Genomic DNA, 18,959 nt, shown 5'->3' with positions numbered 1-18,959 from the left:
CAAAGTAAAACATAGGTGAATTTTATTTTTCACCCAGTTGGACAATCTCTGCCTCTTAATCTGAGTGTTTAGTCCACTAACATTTAATGCAATTATTGACATGGCTGGAGTTAACTCTACACTCTCATGATTTGTTTTCTGCTTGTTCCACTTTTTTGTTGTTGTTCGTTTGATTCTACTTTCCTGTCTTCATTTGAATTGATCAATTATCTTTTAGTATTATTTTTATCTACTCTAATATCTTTTAAGCTATGCCTCTTTGGTTATTTTTATTAGTGGTTATTCTAAAGATCATAATATGCATTCTCAACACAATTACCGTGAATTAATGGTGGCTCAGCTGGTAAAGATCCTGCCTGCCTAATGCAGGAGATGCAAGAGATGCAGGTTCAGTCCCTGAGTGGGAAAGATCTCCTGGAGAAGGGCATGGCAACCCCACTCCGATATTCTTGCCTAGAGAATTCCACAGACAGAGTGGCCTGGAGGACTACAGTCCATGGGGTCACAAAGAGTGGACACGACTGAGGGACTAACACAATAATAGTAGATCCTGTCACATTTTAAATATAGCAATGTGTACATCTTGGTACCAAACTCCTTAACTCTCTTCCCCCTGTTCCTTCCCCTGGCAACCATAGCTTTTTCTCTAAATCTGTGAGTCTGTTTTGTTTTGTAACTAAGTTTATTTGTATTATTTCTTTTTAGATTTTATATATAAGGAATGTCAAAAGATATTTCTCCTGTTCTGACTTACTTCACTCAGCATGACACTCTCTAGGTCCATCCATGTTGCTGCAGACGGCATTATCTCATTCTTTTTAATGGCTGAGTAGTATTCCACTGTATATATGTACCATACCTTTGTCCATTCCTCTGGTGATGGACATTTAAGAGGCTTCTGTGTCTTGGCTATTGTAAACCCATCTTCATATTGTTGTTATTATATATGTTGTAAGCCCCAAAATACATTGCTTATTTTGCTTGAAATAGACAATTGTATTTTTATGGTCAATTATCATTTTAAAAAATAGAAAAAATAAGTTGAATGTTTACCCACATACTTATTGTTTTTGGAGTTCTTCATTTCTTCCTGCAGAATATTGGACTTCTGCTTCCATTTGGACCTTTTGAACTTTTCTTCCTTGAAAACAAGCCTAAAGTTAGGCATGATAGAAAGCTAATGCAAACTGATGCCTAGGCGAAAAACTAGCTCCAGTAATGACAAGCAGGGATGTGCAACAGCCTTCCTGTGATCGTTAACACACATACTACACAAGTGATCTGCAACAGAAATTTTTAGGGCCTATTTTTACTGCAGGAAAGAAAACCAAAGGGTGTTGGATTAAGCCACGGAAGTCCTTCAAGGTAGAAATAATCTTTTCTGAAAGTTAGAACTAGGATCAAAAAGTTTAAGAGATTTGAAAGCTGATTTACACTCAAGATAAAAAAACTAAGATTATTCAACATGAAACAAAATGTGTTGAAAACCACTGATTCTCCATGACAGGGTTACTCAGGCTGCAGGGGTGAGAGTCAGCACAGCACAGAAGTTCAAAGTAGGGACTATGGTGTTTCTCTCCCGGAGACTGACTCCTGTCTCACTTCTTACTGGCAAGGTGAACTTGAGAAAGTTAATTAACTTCTCTGGGCTTACTTTCCTATCTGTAAAATGGTCATGATGATAATAATAATGACCTCAGAAGGTTGTTGTGGAGGGAGCATCTAAGAAGCAATTGGAACACTACAAGGCACACATGTCCAGTATTCAATAAACATTAGCTATTATTATTATTACTACTACCAGGTGATTCTTCATGCTGTTTCTAGTTCTAAGATTTTGTTTTGCTCTGAGTCTTCTCTTTTTCATTATGCTTGGGATTCAAAGCAAAGATAAGGCAACTGTTTCTGTATCACACTTTCCTTTCACTCAACCTCAGTATTCACTTATGAAACTAATTTTTGCCTAAATTCCTAATTTGAAACACTGAAAGAACTTATTTCTTTTACTGAAATAATCTACTAAGACAAGAACTATGGCCCAAATATATCATATAACATCACCAAATCAATGAAAAACAAAATGCCATAGATAAAAATCAGAATCCTTGATCTGTGCTCTTGAAAAGTGGTCAGCCATGAAAGAAATAAGACTTGATCATTATGTGATTAGACAGTGAGAAACAAGAGAACTAACTTATGCTGCTGACCTATATCATTCACTAATTACTCAAAGGAACACTAAGGTTCTGAATCATCTTCATGATATGATCCAGTAACCTCATTTTACAGGCATCATAACTAATATTTGAAGAAGTTTAAGTCACTCATCCAACTTCACACAGATGCGTCTCCTGCAGCCATAACCTTTCCACCAGAGCAAATGCTACATCGTGTTCATGGGCTGTAGGACAGCAGAGATACTTAGAATATGTCAGGACCTGGAGAACCAGATAGAAGTTTGCATAGACTAAGTTAATGAGAATAGAACACATGGAGGTCAGGAACACAGGAGTTGAGGAGAGGAATCAGGAATAGGCCAGTCTAGATGTGGCTTTCCCCCAAAATAGACACGAAGTCAAGGACTGATTTCAAGTGGTTGATTTAGAAAGCAGAGGTATACCAACAAGAGCGTGGGGAAGCCAAACAGGGGAGGAAGGCAGCCAATAAAGTTTGTATTCTAAGAAAATCTCTACTGTGGGCATCTGGAACTTAAACCTACTAGGGAACCCCTGGAGCCTGGATACAGCCACAGACCACAGAGTTATCCCATCCGAGAGGGTAAGGGAAATGGAGCGTTTATATAGATTCATTCTACTTCTTCTGTGCCTCAGTGACTGACAACTACTCCTGGTGGTGTTCATTCCATGGTACTCCAACCTGCCATGTGAATAAACAGAGTGGCCTTTGATGGCAGGAGCATGTTCTTAAATGAAATAAAGGCAGTGCTGGTCACTAAAAGCTAGGCCAGCATATGTTGAAATGGTAAAGGCCAAAGTCAGGAATTCAGCTTGATAAATATCAAATATGATGGTAGGTTTATGGCTCAAAATTTTATAAGCAACTAAATGTCAGACTTTATTTTTGGGGGCTCCAAAATCACTGCAGATGGTGACTGCAGCCATGAAATTAAAAGATGTTTACTCCTTGGAAGGAAACTTATGACCAACCTAGATAGCATATTCAAAAGCAGAGACATTACTTTGCCAACAAAGGTCCGTCTAGTCAAGGCTGTGATTTTTCCAGTGGTCATGTATGGATGTGAGAGTTGGACTGTGAAGAAAGCTGAGTGCCGAAGAATTGATGCTTTTGAACTGTGGTGTTGGAGAAGACTGTTGAGAGTCCCTTGAACTGCAAGGAGATCCAACCAGTCCATTGTGAAGGAGATCAGCCCTGGGTGTTCTTTGGGAGGAATGATACTAAAGCTGAAACTCCAGTACTTTGGCCACCTTGTGCGAAGAGTTGACTCATTAGAAAAGACTCTGATGCTGGGAGGGATTGGGGGCAGGAGGAGAAGGGGACGACAGAGGATGAGATGGCTGGATGGCATCACCGACTCAATGGATGTGAGTTTGAGTGAACTCCAGGAGTTGGTGATGGACAGGGAGGCCTGGCGTGCTGCGATTGATGGGGTTGCAAAGTGTTGGACACGACTGAGTGACTGAACTGAACTGAAGGCTAAGAAACCAGAAATCATTGACTTGGCTTTATAGAAACAATACATATTTTCTAGGTCAGCGCCTTAATTTTGTATTGAAGAAGAAAATGACCCTTGGATGCTCAGGGCACTAACAGCAAATTATATTCTAATTTCACCCTCTTGAATGCTAATATTCTCACCTATTGTACCATGTGGTGAGTGGTTATGTACTTTATTCCAAAACAGGTCTGATCTAGGCAACTGTCTCTTTTAAAATCTAGGGAAGGTGAAAAACTCAATTTAAGCAAGGAGATGGGGTTTGAGCTTACACATTCATACAAGGAATAAGTGGCAAAAGAGAAAATAGAGAAATTAAAAAGTCACAATAGGAACTCTTATACACTGTTGCTAGGAATCTAAGATGGTGCAGCCACTTTGGAAAACAATTTGACTATTTCATAAGGTTGGTCTGGGCTTCAATATTCCAATGAGGAGTTGGAATACTAAAACATACTCTTAATATACAATCCAGCAATTCTACTCCCTAAGTATTTATCCAAGAGAAAAGAATACTTACAGTCACACCAGAACCTATATGCCAATATTTATAACAGCTTTTTCATAACTATCAAAAACCAGAAACAAACTGTCAAATGTCCCTCAACCATAGAATGAATAAACAAAGTGCCAGATATTCACACAATGGAATCCTACTAAGAAACAGAAAGGAAGGAACTAGGATATGCATAACAATGTAGGCGAGACTTAAATGCATCATGCTAAGTAAAAGAAGCCAGACTCAAAAGGCCACATGATATGATTCCATTTACATGACATTCTAGAAAAGACTGGATGTGTGGGGCAGCACAAGGAAATTTTACTGCTGATGGAAGTATTTTGATTGCATTGGTAGTCACATGACTGTGTGCTGTGCTGTGCTTAGTCGCTCAGTTGTGTCCAACTCTTTGTGGCCCCATGGACTTGCAGCCCACCAGGTTCCTCTGTCCATGGGGATTCGCCACACAAGAATATAGGAGTGGATTGCCACGCCCTCCTCAGATCTTCCCAACCCAGGCATCGAACTCAGGTCTCCTGCATTGTAGGTGGATTCTTTACTGACTGAGCCACCAGGGAAGCCACGAGGGAAGGTACATGACTGTGTACATTTGTCAAATTCATAGAATTATGCACCAGAAAGACAGAATTTTGCTGCATGCATTTTTTAAGTAAATGAAATTTTTAAAAGGTAATGGTAGATTCTAACAGCAGCACAGAACCTCAGTCAGAGTTGAAAACCAAACCCAGAGTACCGGGACTGAAAATTCCACCCTCCTGTGCCTCAGCCATTGGCAGCAGCATTCTGGGCCCTCAGAAACTGAGACAGTCCATGATTAAAGCAAAAATATGTGCAGACTAACAGATTCTTTGAACCTCCATGAGACTACACCTCCAACTCTATGACAGAGCCAAATCATGTGGATTGATTGCAGTCCAGTACCACAAAAATGACAATCATTCAATGAGATAAATAACAAAATTTTTAAAAGCAAAATATCAGATTTTTAAAGGATAGAAATATAATATCCAGCCTGGAGATTAGGAGTCACATGGACAGTAGAACTGTCTTTGACTGTACATGAAGCATCTGAGCAGGGGAAGAAATGCAGACTATGGAACTGCACAAAAGTGTGTATGAACTCCTTGGCTCCTCACATGACTATGGCAGATCAGACTTGGAGTCTCAATGTTTTACCCCACCCTGTACCATGTTTTTTGCTATGTAACTTCATGGTTAGCCTTTAATTTCTGGCTTAGTGAGGAGACATGCTTTGGCCAAAGGAACTATGGAAGTAACTACATATAGTTCTGAACACTCACCTAAAGAGGTCATGTGCTGTTGCCTCTTCATGAAGAGAGATTTCTTGTTCCCCTAGATGAATTCACATGACACTGGCTATTGCAGCTAGGCTCCTGACCTATGAGCAAAAATACATGAACCCTGTTTTAAGTCATCGAGTTTTGCACACAGTTTGTTATGCAGCATTACTATAGCAATAGCTAACTGAGACAAGGATCTGGTGAGTTTGTATCCCATGTATCCTTTTATTCATTCAAAACAAATATGTACTGAATACATGCAATGTGCTAAGGATGACATCAGGTGCTGAACACCTTGCGAAGAGTTCAATCGTCCCTTCTGACTATAACCTAAAGCTCACTGCTACATGGGTCCAAATGTAGTCATTTACACAAAGATTTGGCCAGCTCTAAAACTCCCCCTGCTTATACAAGAAGTTCAGTACACAAGCTGATTCTTATCAGGCTCTAAACTGATTTAGACTGTATCCTCTGCTATCTCTCACTCCATACTCACCACCCTTTGCCCCCACTCCCACCTTCCATGTCTCTAACTAGGCTTTACGAAGCTATGCTTAATTGTAGGGATTCTATAACACTGTAGATACTAAAGAAGTCAGTTGTTCTGAGCACTAGACACATGTGGCCCTTTATCTAAACTTCAGTTCCTTAGCACATTAGCCTCATTTCAAATGCTGAATTGCCCCATGGGACCAGAGAATACTATTGGACAGAACATACCTAAAACATTTTTATCATCACAAAAAGTTCTGTTGGACAGTCAGCTAGAGTTCTAGTTTGAAAACATCACCCATTTTCTTCCAAAGGCTCACACCGCTATCAGAAAGTCATGTGCCAGCCTCGGTTCTAAACCCAGGATGAACATAAATGTGACTTTATTGTAGACTCGGCACCACTATGCTGTCTCCTATAACTGAAAGGAATTCTCATGGGGATCTCATAGTCCCTCCCTGAATCTTGGATTCTGTCGTAACCCTTCCCTTGCCAAGTCAATTTCAAGTTATTTTCCTCCTATAGGAAATTTCTAGAATCAGTACACATAGTAAACTAGAGAAAGAGATGCCACCCGACTTCTCCTGCCTGATGTATCCATACCTCAGATCCAGCTAGGCAGGACTGCTCTCACTTGGAACTGAAATGGAAACTATAATATTCAGGTGCTAAAGTGAAGAATAAATACAGTGTATATATAACATGTCCAGTGTAGGGAGCATAGTAGGTATCAAGAAATAATGCTTGGACTTCCCCAGTGGTCCAGTGGTTAAGCATCTGTCCACCAAAGCAGGGGACATGGGTTCAATCCTTGGTCCAAAAAGGTCCCATGCTGTGGGACCACTAAGCCCATAGGCCACAACTACTGAACCTGAGCTCCAGAGCCTGTGAGCTGCAAATTCTGAAGTCAGAGAACCTAGAGCCCAAGTTCCACAGCAAGAGAAGCCCCCACTCACTGCAACAAGAGAAAGCCTGAACGCAGCAGTGAAGACCCAGCACACTCAAAATTGAATTAATTAATTTTTTAAAGAAAGAAAGAATGCTTTTCCCTCTAGTCTTTTCAACTGTATTGGAATTAGGCATAATTTCCTGATGCTAGAGACTGGCTGATTCCATTACAGTTTCTAACTAATACTCACCCAGATAAGTTCACAGGTGGCTAGAAATGTTAGCACAATCAAAACACTCAACTAGGACCCATAACCTCCCTTCGTCTGCACCAAGATCTTGTCCTTTTTGTCACTAGACAAGTAAAAGGAAGAGAGATTCCTGACTGGAAGATTGTGATTTCAACTGGATGGCCACTAAATGATCTCAGATGGCTCTGAGAATCCCCACTCCTTCCCTTGGCTCCCAGGGAGCTGCTCTCAGGAACATAACAGCAAGGCTATGAAAAAAAACTCAACATCTTAACTGCCTCTATACTATCTTTCATCCTTAAACTTTGAGATTTGTTTTAAAAAATGTAAAATAGGAGGAGGCTTAATTGGGAAGAATAAAGTCTGCCCTGAAGGAAGAACAGTTAACCAAGAACAAAGCTACAGGAGGGTTTCTGCTGTGTTTTCTTCTAAGCTCATCGGAATTTTTGGTCTTGGACAGACAGATCAGCACAGCACATTGCTCCCAAGTTTCCAACCCCAAAATATTTTTCTTAATTTTAAATCTTTGAAGAAGAAATGCTACATTTGCTTCATGAGTTTTTACTATTGAGTATGATGGAAACAGAATGCTAGCCCCTGCCTCTTATGGCCCCAAAAGAAGTTGGGCCAATGGAAAAAGCTGAGATTTTGCTTTTTTTTTCTACCCATCTATTGAGACTTTCAAAGTATATCACTCAGAAAATATCCTCATTTGAAAAGAACTTTACTCCTAGTACTTATGGCTTTGATGACTAGATTTGAAGGGGAAAAAAAAAAACACTTATAATTCTAAAGTAAGTAAACCCTCACTCCTTCCAAGATTCCAGAACCTAAATACCCTCAGACACAACTTCCTCTTAGAAGAACTAGAAGAATAAATTTAAATTTGTCATTCTCTGAGAAATGCTGATCACCAGACCAAATTCTTTTCAATGGGCCTTTCAAACTCCAATATATCTCATTATTATGCATAAAAACAATTTCCAAGCCAATAGAATTAAACTCTTGTTTACTCCATTGTATTCTAATTTTACATTTTCTACATTTTAGTTTATACATGTGGCATGTTCCTTTTCTTTCTTTTCACTCCTTATACCTTGTCTTTCATTTGCTCCCCTCTTTTTGGGATATATGAAATCCCTTGGTCTTTCCTGTCTCAGTAAATAGCTAAACCATCTGCCCAAAGGCTCAAGTCATAAATACAGGACCCATCTTTGATTTCTCCTTTCCTCTCATGGCCAGCATCCAATCTGTCAACATGGCCTGCTGAGTTGCCTCCAAAACATTTCCTGAATCCATTTCATCTCTTTCTGAATGTGTTTACATCTGTTTCTTCTGTTCCACCACCTGGTTCCAAGACAACATTATCTTGAAAATGACCTACTTAATTGGTCACTCTACTTCCACTTTTGTTCTTCTACCATCCATTCTTCAAAAGCAGTTGGAATGATCTTTTTAAGTATATATAAATTAATTTCACTCCCCTGTATAAACTCACCACTGGCTTCTCTTGAGACTTATAATGAAATCTAAATTTCTTTTTTTTTTTTAATTTAATTTTATTTTTAAACTTTACAATATTGTATTAGTTTTGCCAAATATCGAAATGGATCCGCCACAGGTATACATGTGTTCCCCATCCTGAACCCTCCTCCCTCCTCCCTCCCCATACCATCCCTCTGGGTCGTCCCAGTGCACCAGCCCCAAGCATCCAGTATCGTGCATCAAACCTGGACTGGCAACTCGTTTCATACATGATATTATACATGTTTCAATGCCATTCTCCCAGATCTTCCCACCCTCTCCCTCTCCCACAGAGTCCATAAGACTGTTCTATACATCAGTGTCTCTTTTGCTGTCTCGTACACAGGGTTATTGTTACCATCTTTCTAAATTCCATATATATGCGTTAGTATACTATATTGGTGTTTTTCTTTCTGGCTTACTTCACTCTGTATAATAGGCTCCAGTTTCATCCACCTCATTAGAACTGATTCAAATGCATTCTTTTTAATGGCTGAGTAATACTCCATTGTGTATATGTACCACAGCTTTCTTATCCATTCATCTGCTGATGGACATCTAGGTTGCTTCCATGTCCTGGCTATTATAAACAGTGCTGCGATGAACATTGGGGTACATGTGTCTCTTTCCCTTCTGGTTTCCTCAGTGTGTATGCCCAGCAGTGGGATTGCTGGATCATAAGGCAGTTCTATTTCCAGTTTTTTAAGGAATCTCCACACTGGTCTCCATAGTGGCTGTACTAGTTTGCATTGCCACCAACAGTGTAAGAGGGTTCCCTTTTCTCCACACCCTCTCCAGCATTTATTGCTTATAGACTTTTGGATCACAGCTATTCTGAGTGGCGTGAAATGGTACCTCATAGTGGTTTTGATTTGCATTTCTCTGATAATGAGTGATGTTGAGCATCTTTTCATGTGTGTGTTAGCCATCTGTATGTCTTCTTAGAACAGTTTACCGAGGTTTTGAAGAGTCTAGCCTGTACCCACCTTCCCACCTTTATTTCTGGACTCCTTTCCTGTCACTGTCTCTGGTGTTCTACATGCCAGTACCGGCTTCTTGTATGCACGCTGAATTTCCCAGCTTTCTTCTTGCCTCAGCACATTTGCACTAGCGGTTCTCTCTGCCTGAAACCATCTTCTCCTACCACCCTGAACAATCAACTCATTATTGCCCTTCAAGTCAGTGTCAGACCACACAGTCTAATGTACCTCTCCAGTCCTTCTGGATTCCAACCCTGCAACATATAGTTTGTGTAGTACTTATCACAAGCTAATATTTGCTAGATATATTTCTTAGCTTATCCTCTGCCTCTCCACAGGACTGGAAAAGGTCACTTTTCATTCCAATCCCAAAGAAAGGCAATGCCAAAGAATGCTCAAACCACCACACAATTGCACTCATCTCACACGCTAGTAAAGTAATGCTCAAAATTCTCCAAGCCAGGCTTCAGCAAAACGTGAACCTTGAACTTCCAGTTGTTCAAGCTGATTTTAGAAAAGGCAGAGGAACCAGAGATCAAATTGGTAACATCCGCTGGATCACCAAAAAAAACAAGAGAGTTCCAGGAAAACATCTATTTGTGCTTTATTGACTATGCCAAAGCCTTTGACTGTGTGGATAACAACAAACTGTGGAAAATTCTGAAAGAGATGGGAATACCAGACCACCTGACTTGCCTCTTGAGAAATCTGTATACAGGTCAGGAAGCAACAATTATAACTGGACATGGACTGGTTCCAAACAGGAAAAGGAGTATGTCAAGGCTGTATACTGACACCCTGCTTATTTAACTTATATGCAGAATACATCATGAGAAGCGCTGGGCTGGAGGAAGCACAAGCTGGAATCAAGATTGTCGGGAGAAATATCAATAACCTCAGATATGCAGATATCTGAAGAGCCCCTTAATGAAAGTAAAAGAGGAGAGTGAAACAGTTGGCTTAAAATTCAACATTCAGAAAACTAAGATCATGGCATCTGGTCCCATCACTTCATGGCAAATAGATGGGGAAGCAGTGGAAACTGTGACAGACTTTATTTTCTTGGACTCCAAAATAACTGCAGATGGTGATTGCAGCCATAAATTAAAAGATGCTTGCTTCTTGAAAGAAAAGTTATGACCAACCTAGATAGCATATTAAAAAGCAGAGACATTACTTTGCCAACAAAGGTTCATCTAGTCAAGGCTATGTTTTTTCCAGTAGTCATGTATGAATGTGAGAGTTGGACTATAAAGAAAGCTGAGTGCCAAAGAATTGATGCTTTTGAACTGTGGTGTTGGAGAAGACTCTTAAGAGTCCTTTGGACTGCAAGGAGATCCAACCAGTCTATCCTAAAGGAGATCAGTCCTGGGTGTTCATTGGAAGGACTGATGTTGAAGCTGAAACTCCAATATCTTGGCCACCTGATGCAAAGAACTGACTCATTTGAAAAGACCCTGATGCTGGGAAAGATTGAAGGCAGGAGGAGAAGGGGACGACAGAGGATGAGATGGTTGGATGGCATCACCAACTCAATGGACATGAGTTTGGTTAAACTCCAGAGCTGGTGATGGACATGGAGGCCTGGCGTGCTGTGGTCCATGGGGTCGCAAAGATGACTGAGCAACTGAACTGAACTAAACCACAGTAGAATGATAGCCCCCATAGAGCAGAGATCTTATATCTTATTACAACTGTACACGGCAGGTGCTGAAGGAAATATTTTTGAATAAAAAAGTGAATAACCATCTACAATAGTTTCTTCTTCTAACCTGAAGGCTATTTGAGAAAATATCTTTCAACCTCAACCAAAGAAATGAAGTAACTTTCCTTAAACTAAAAAGGAAGAGAAATGACATTTTCATTGATTTTGTGTGTTCTTTGTCCCTGGCACTGTGCTTAACCTTCTGAAGGGATTATATCATTTAATCTTTATGATACTCTCTTTGGGTGGGCATTAGCATCTATATTTTAAAATGATAAAGCTGAGGGTGACCATAGGAGGAGATTGCTACCCTGTCCAGATCCCATTTAGATAAATAAGGGCTGTTGATGCTCAGAGTTAGCTGCCTTCTTCTCTTGAAAACTGCCTTCTTATGACAGAAATACCTGATGGGGAGGCTGCTTCCACTCCATGGAAGCCCCCAGGACAAAAACTGACTGACACAAGGGTACAAAAAGTGATCCCCTTGGGACCAAGCCTCTGGTAAAATTTACACGTCAGAGCTCCCCATGGGATCAGGCTAGATTCCAGTCAAGTTGGATTCTACACTCAGTATCTTCCTCTTCCCTTCCCTGCTTCCTCCTTTATTTCAGAGTTCTCTTGGGAGTCCTTCCTTAATAAATCATTTGTACAAAAATCTCCATCTGAGTTTCTGCCTCCAAGGAATATGACCTAAGACACTTAGCAAGGAAAAACCGTGGACCTAAGATCAGAGAGTTAATAAGTGGTACAGTCAGAACCCACCCACTGGATGGCATGACCCCGGTGCCCCACCCCCACACTGCACTGACTCCTTTGCAAGTTCATCTTTGCACCTCCAAGGAAGATTCTCATTGATCTTTCTGGCATGAGAGCTTCTGAAATATGCCCAAAGGCAAAAATATTTTTTTTTAAACATGGAACAAGGGTTAGTGGTCCTTCTATTCACCATGATTCATATCACTGACAAGCAAAAGAGGAAAAAACAGGCATAAAAGGAAAGAGACAATATAGTTAAAGACTGACTCTGTTCCTTTCTTATAAACAAGGATCCAACTGCCTATTGAACACCTTACTTGAACTCCTTACTTGAACACCTTACTTGAACTCTCCATCTCAGTTTCCTCATCTGTAAAATAGACAGATAATGCCTATGGTGAAGAGTCACGTGATAAGCCCTAATAAGTAATAGATGCTCAATAAATATAGCTAATATTCTCCAAATCACAAATGTTGTTATCCAGCTCCAAGCCTTTCCTGGGGTTCAAGTTCTAAAACTCCAAACATGTTCCTTACATCTCCCATTCCTCGTTTACATCTCCCATTCTCCACATTCTTGTCATAGAGACTGGTTTTTGGCACATATATGTTGCTTTAATCAGTTAAAAAAGGCTGGGGCCTGCCAAGGAGCTGAGTATTGAAGGAGAGTCACCTCCATGGCCTTAGTTTGAGGCATCAAGCTCTACATGAGCATGCTACAGGGAAATAATGCTGGTATTCACCTCTCCCAAATGATGCTATGAGAACTAAGAGAATTATACATGGTTGCCGCAACATGGATGGACCTATCATACTAAGTGAAGTAAGTCACACAGAGAAAGACAAATATCCTATGATATCACTCATATGTAGAATCTTTGTAAAATGATACAAATGAACTTAATTACAAAACAGAAACAGACTCACAGACATTAAAAATAAATTTACAGTTACCAAAGGAGAAAGGGCAGAGGGATTAATTAGAAGCCTGCAATTAACAGATACACACTACTACTTATAAAGAAGCAAAAAGGTCCAACTGTATAGCACAGGGAACACTACTCAATATCATGTAATAACCGATAATGGAAAAGAATCAGAAATAGAATCTATGTGTGTGTATATATATATACATATATATATACACACACATATATATGTCTAAAACTGAATCAGGTTGCTGTACACCAGAAACACAACATTATAAATCAACTATACTTCAATTTTTTAAAAAAGATAATTACACGTGGTCTAACTCTATAGAAAGCTACAGTTGTGTCTTCTTGGACTATCTCTTGTCCTTAGACATGAGAAAAGGAATTTGCATACTTCAAACTCAGTTGAGCCACAGAAAAGTCACCTTCATTACCATGCCTATGCTTTATAATCATTATTATGTTTAATCCTATTTATTTAATGATTATAAATTTTTGATTTATGAATTATACATTCATTTAAATAATTACTTAGTGTTTTATTATTTAAGTGCCTCCAAGAGATCAGGAACAATGTCTGGGTCTAGTCACCATTGTAACTGTTAGCATAATTCCTGATTTAGAATAAGTTTAAAAAACAATTATGACTGTAGGAATGAATATTTAATAGAAGGAACTCTGTAAGAGGATCCCTAAAGTCCCTTTTGTTCTGTAAATAAAAGGAAAATTATATTTCCTCATGCCCTCCTTCATGTAAAATGGAAGAGTGCCTTTAGAACAAATACAAAAGAATATTTGAGGAGGAAACTATCTCAGTCCCTGAAGTATCAAGATAACATATGAAAGAACTTTTGAGGAAAAATTGGCTATTTTAACTTGACAAGAGTGAATTTGGCAAAGCTAGAAAGTATATACAAGTATGCACTTGAAGACCAAGGTAGGATCATGTACAGGTAAGACCATTACTTTGGACTATCTGGTCTCAATCAGAAATAAGAGAAAATTCAATTCTTCATATATTGAAATAAGTTTGGGAGCTTCCAGAAAAGTAGTTGGGAAACAGAAGAATTCTGTAGAAGAAATTGACCCCTATATATGAGATGTCTCTGATGCAGAGGGCATCTTGAAGTAATACACATTTTTGATGACACTTCTGCAACACTTAGTAAATCTGATCTTTCCTTTCATCTGTCATTATGCAGAATCACATGGCCTAGAAAGCAGCTAACACATTGCAACCAAACTTCACAATTGTGGGCTGGGAACTTGTGCTGTCTCAGATTGATTAGTGATATTATCAGTGTTTAAACCCATTTCCTGTCACCTCGGAGGATGTCAGTTACTTGACAGGAAGTCATACAGCAGGGCTGCCAGTGCAGTTGTTTAAACCTGTCAGTGAGTAGAGTGGTGGCCAGCTTTACTCTGGTCTAAAGCTTTTGCTTTTGGAGAAGGAAATGGTAACCCACTCTAGTGTTCTTGCCTGGAGAATCCCTGGGACGCGGGAGCCTGATGGGCTGCCGTCTATGGGGTCGCACAGAGTCAGACACGACTGAAACGACTTAACAACAACAACAAATAGCCCTGCATTAAAAAAAAAAAAAATACTCCTGGCCCTTTCCAGGGAAAAGAGAGACTTAGAGCAGCGGGCCTCAAATTCTGGCATGCACCAGAATCACGTGCAGGGCTCTTTAAAATCTTGACTGTTGGGCCCCATCCCCAGAGGCTCTAATTCCATAGGTTTGGGGGAATGGCCCAAGAATGTGCATGGATCACTCTTTGAGAACCACCCAGCTTAGAAGAATTACAAAACATTTCTAAGAACCCAACCCTTCAAAGAGTTCACTTACATTCTGAAGCCTCTTCCGTTAACTTGCCTGCTCATAACCTGGGATGTGCTGAACTTGGCTCCTGCTGGGTCACGAGAGCCAACTGTCATCATTTCCTCCCAAGTTCACATTCATAGACGTCACATTGTGTCTCTGATGAGAGAATTCACACCATGGAAACTGGCAAACACTACAAACCGGGGTGTGTTTTTTTCACACAATAAGCCACGTATTAAACCACCAGTATATCACGCTCAAGACAAAGCACGCAGATTTCTCTGCTCATTCCCCATCCTCTCAGAAGACTTAATCAGTATCCAAGGACATGTGGTTACTGCGTGGCCAAAACAGTGACAGGTTTCTAATACCACATTCTCAATTGCATCTGTTTCTTTTCTTCAGTTTTTCTTTAAAAAGGAAAGTAATCAATTTCAATGTAAAATTATTATTCCCCTGGAAATCACATGGACATGATCAGCCCCATGTATCCACAGAGGGAGTGGCAAGCCTCTATATGAAGTCATCTCATGTATCCTTTGCTTTCCTTTATATTTCTAACAAATATTTTTGAGCCCCTGCTCTCTGCTAGGCACTAGATTAGGCAAAGGGGAGAAGACAGTGATCAGCTGTAGTTTTGTAAAGAAGTCTCTCACAAAAGAGAGAGACTTGAGGGAAAATAATTCCAAATTTTCAGATGAATGAAAATTGAAAGAAAACAAACCTTTATCTGAGGATTCTGATTAGGGATTAGAGTTTAATGGGTAATACATTCATATATGTGGTACAAAATTCTAAAGGTACAAAAGAACATACAGTAAAATATACATCTCACTCCCATTTTTGTCTTCCAAGCACCCAGATCCCCTCTTCTGGAAGAAAAAGCTACTTTCATTCTGTGTGTGTATACTTAAAGATATTTTTTTTTTTCATTTATTTATTTTTATTTTTATTTTTTTTTAGCTCTTTTTTTTTTTAAATTTTTAAAATTAAAAAAATTTCAGGTATACACGTGCTCCCCATCCTGAACCCTCCTCCCTCCCCCCTCCCCATACCATCCCCCTGGGCCGTCCCAGCGCACCAGCCCCGAGCATCCAGCATCGTGCACTGAACCTGGACTGGCATCTCGTTTCATACATGACATTTCACATGTTTCAATGCCATTCTCCCAAATCTTCCCACCCTCTCCCTCTCCCACAGAGTCCATAAGACTGTTCTATACATCAGTGTCTCTTTTGCTGTCTCGTATACAGGGTTATCATTACCATCTTTCTAAATTCCATATATATGCGTTAGTATACTGTATTTATGTTTTTCCTTCTGGCTTACTTCACTCTGTATAATAGGCTCCAGTTTCATCCACCTCATTAGAACTGATTCAAATGTATTCTTTTTAATGGCTGAGTAATACTCCATTGTGTATATGTACCACAGCTTTCTTATCCATTCATCTGCTGATGGACATCTAGGTTGCTTCCATGTCCTGGCTATTATAAACAGTGCTGCGATGAACACTGGGGTACACGTGTCTCTTTCCCTTCTGGTTTCCTCAGTGTGTATGCCCAGCAGTGGGATTGCTGGATCATAAGGCAATTCTATTTCCAGTTTTTTAAGGAATCTCCACACTGGTCTCCATAGTGGCTGTACTAGTTTGCATTGCCACCAACAGTGTAAGAGGGTTCCCTTTTCTCCACACCCTCTCCAGCATTTATTGCTTGTAGACTTTTGGATCGCAGCCATTCTCACTGGTGTGAAATGGTACCTCATAGTGGTTTTGATTTGCATTTCTCTGATAATGAGTGATGTTGAGCATCTTTTCATGTGTTTGTTAGCCATCTGTATGTCTTCTTTGGAGAAATGTCTATTTAGTTCTTTGGCCCATTTTTTTGATTGGGTCATTTATTTTTCTGGAGTTGAGCTGTAGGAGTTATGCACATACAAACAAATACATTATTTCCTTTTTTTACACTGATAGCTCATAATACAAACTTTTCTGTACCCTGAATTTCTTTTCACAGCAATACATCTTAGATAGCATTCCATAGCAGTGCATAAATATCTGCCTCATCCTTTTAAACTACTGCATAATACCTTGTGATGTAGCATAATATATTTGCTACATAGACTAGCATAACTAATATATATAATATACTAGTCCCTTATTGATGGGCATCTAGAATAATTTCCAACCTTTTTAACTTACAAACATTGCCACAACAAATAACTTTGTGCATTGAACAATTCATTCATAAGTGGGTATTTCTGTAGGATAAATTTCAAGAAGTAGAATTCTAGGTCAAACAACTTGCCATTTTAGTAGCTAGTACCAAACTGTGCCCCCAAAGTACCAATTTATTATGGTCATTAATGATTTATGAGAGTTCCATTTTCTTCACAACTTTTCAAAGAAGTAAATAATCAAACATTTAGATGTTTGCTAATCTGGGATGTGAAAACTATCTTATAGTTTAATATGTACCTTTATTATTATAGTATGTATACCTAATATACATTTTATTATTATAAGGCTGAGGGGCTATTTATAAATGCAGGATAGATTTAATTAATGTGTTTCTTAGAGAACTATCTGATATCTTTAGTTCATTTTTCTATGAGTATTTGGCCTATCCTTACTGATATGTATGCACTCTTTGTATATTATAGAAAGTCCCCTTTATCTGATTTAAACAGAATTTTTTTCCAAATGGCTATTATAAGTTAACCAGTTGTCCACAGGAATTTTCTTAGCAAGGAACTACCCCCTATACTTAAACACATTTGAAATGAGTTTTCAGAAGCCACTGATAATAATAAAAGTGTTTGTTTCCATTCAAACAATAGTTCTCTAAAATTGTGACTAGAGCAAATGCTCTTGACCAGAGAACTTGACATTCATGTGTAGAATCTCACTTTTGAACTAATAAGGAAAAGAATCTCAGAATGCTAGACCATGAAAGGAGACAGAGAGGGATCAGCTATGGCCCACTGTCTCCGGAGTGTCAGAGTAGATTGCTAGGATGGTCTTGGGAAGCTTTCTCACTTGTTTATTTTCAAAGGTCTTCAAGAGCCCTTTCTAGGTCTAGGAAATCCTAGATAAGAGCAGACAGGGTTAGAGACACTGACTCCACTAGCCAAGGTGGCGGGGGCGGGGATCACGGGAGTCTTTACAAACACTGCCTACCCCATCCCCCAACGCTGTCATATCAAAGACATCTGCAAACTGGAAAAGGAGACAGCGTGAATCGTCTCCACACAGGTCCCTGGATATCTGGGCTTAGTTTTGATGACAGCTTTCCCTATGTCTCTCACAAATAAGTAAACCCCTGCTTCAGCCCAGGCTTGCCAGTTCGAGCTAATGCCAGTGCTGTGCGGGCTGCTCCTCCTTCCAAACTAAGGTTTTCTTAAGCACTGTTTTCAGGAGGTGGGGGTTGCTCTTGTTTTATTTCTGATAATCAAATTTTACAAAGACTTTTGGCTAAGAAAACACCATATAAGCCTCTAAATCCTAAGGAGGCTCAGTAGAAGTTTTAAGAAGAGAAGATAAAGCTCTCAACAGGCGCCGATGTCCTGGGGCTCAGATCTTCAGCTCAGCATGAAATCCACACTTCAGGGGACTAAAAAGTGGAACTCTCGGTCTCTCTGGAAAGTGGTCATGAGACGTCTTCTGGCAAAACTGGCAATTAAAGCCCCAGCTGCTATGAAGAACAGCTAAAAGTACACTCACTGATCTACAATTTCATGGTCCTCCTTGTGCCCTGCCACAAAGCAGCATCCTCAACAACGCAGATGGAAATGAATGCAGGCTAAGCTTATGACGTGCCAGAGCCAAGACATAAAAGAAGCGCTTGGCAGCCCAAAGGCAAGCATAACTCTCAGTTTCATGAAGACATCATTGTGCTTCTTGCTTTTTTCTCATCTCCTGTGATTCCTCCCACAGAGCACACAGTAGGTGTTCAATGGGCCTTCCTACAAAATTCTCCAAATGGTTCCAGGAATATTTCCCTCTGTCCCACACTTCCAGCCATGTCCTAGAACTCCTTGCATCCCATTAGTTAACTTACCCTCTAAGAAGTCATCCTGGCTCTTTATT

The sequence above is a fragment of the Bos taurus genome, chromosome 13, assembly GCF_002263795.3.
Source record: "Bos taurus isolate L1 Dominette 01449 registration number 42190680 breed Hereford chromosome 13, ARS-UCD2.0, whole genome shotgun sequence".
NCBI classification, from domain to species: Eukaryota; Metazoa; Chordata; class Mammalia; order Artiodactyla; family Bovidae; genus Bos; species Bos taurus.
The sequence above is the reverse complement of the archived record's forward strand: the minus strand, read 5'-3'. Positions refer to the sequence as shown.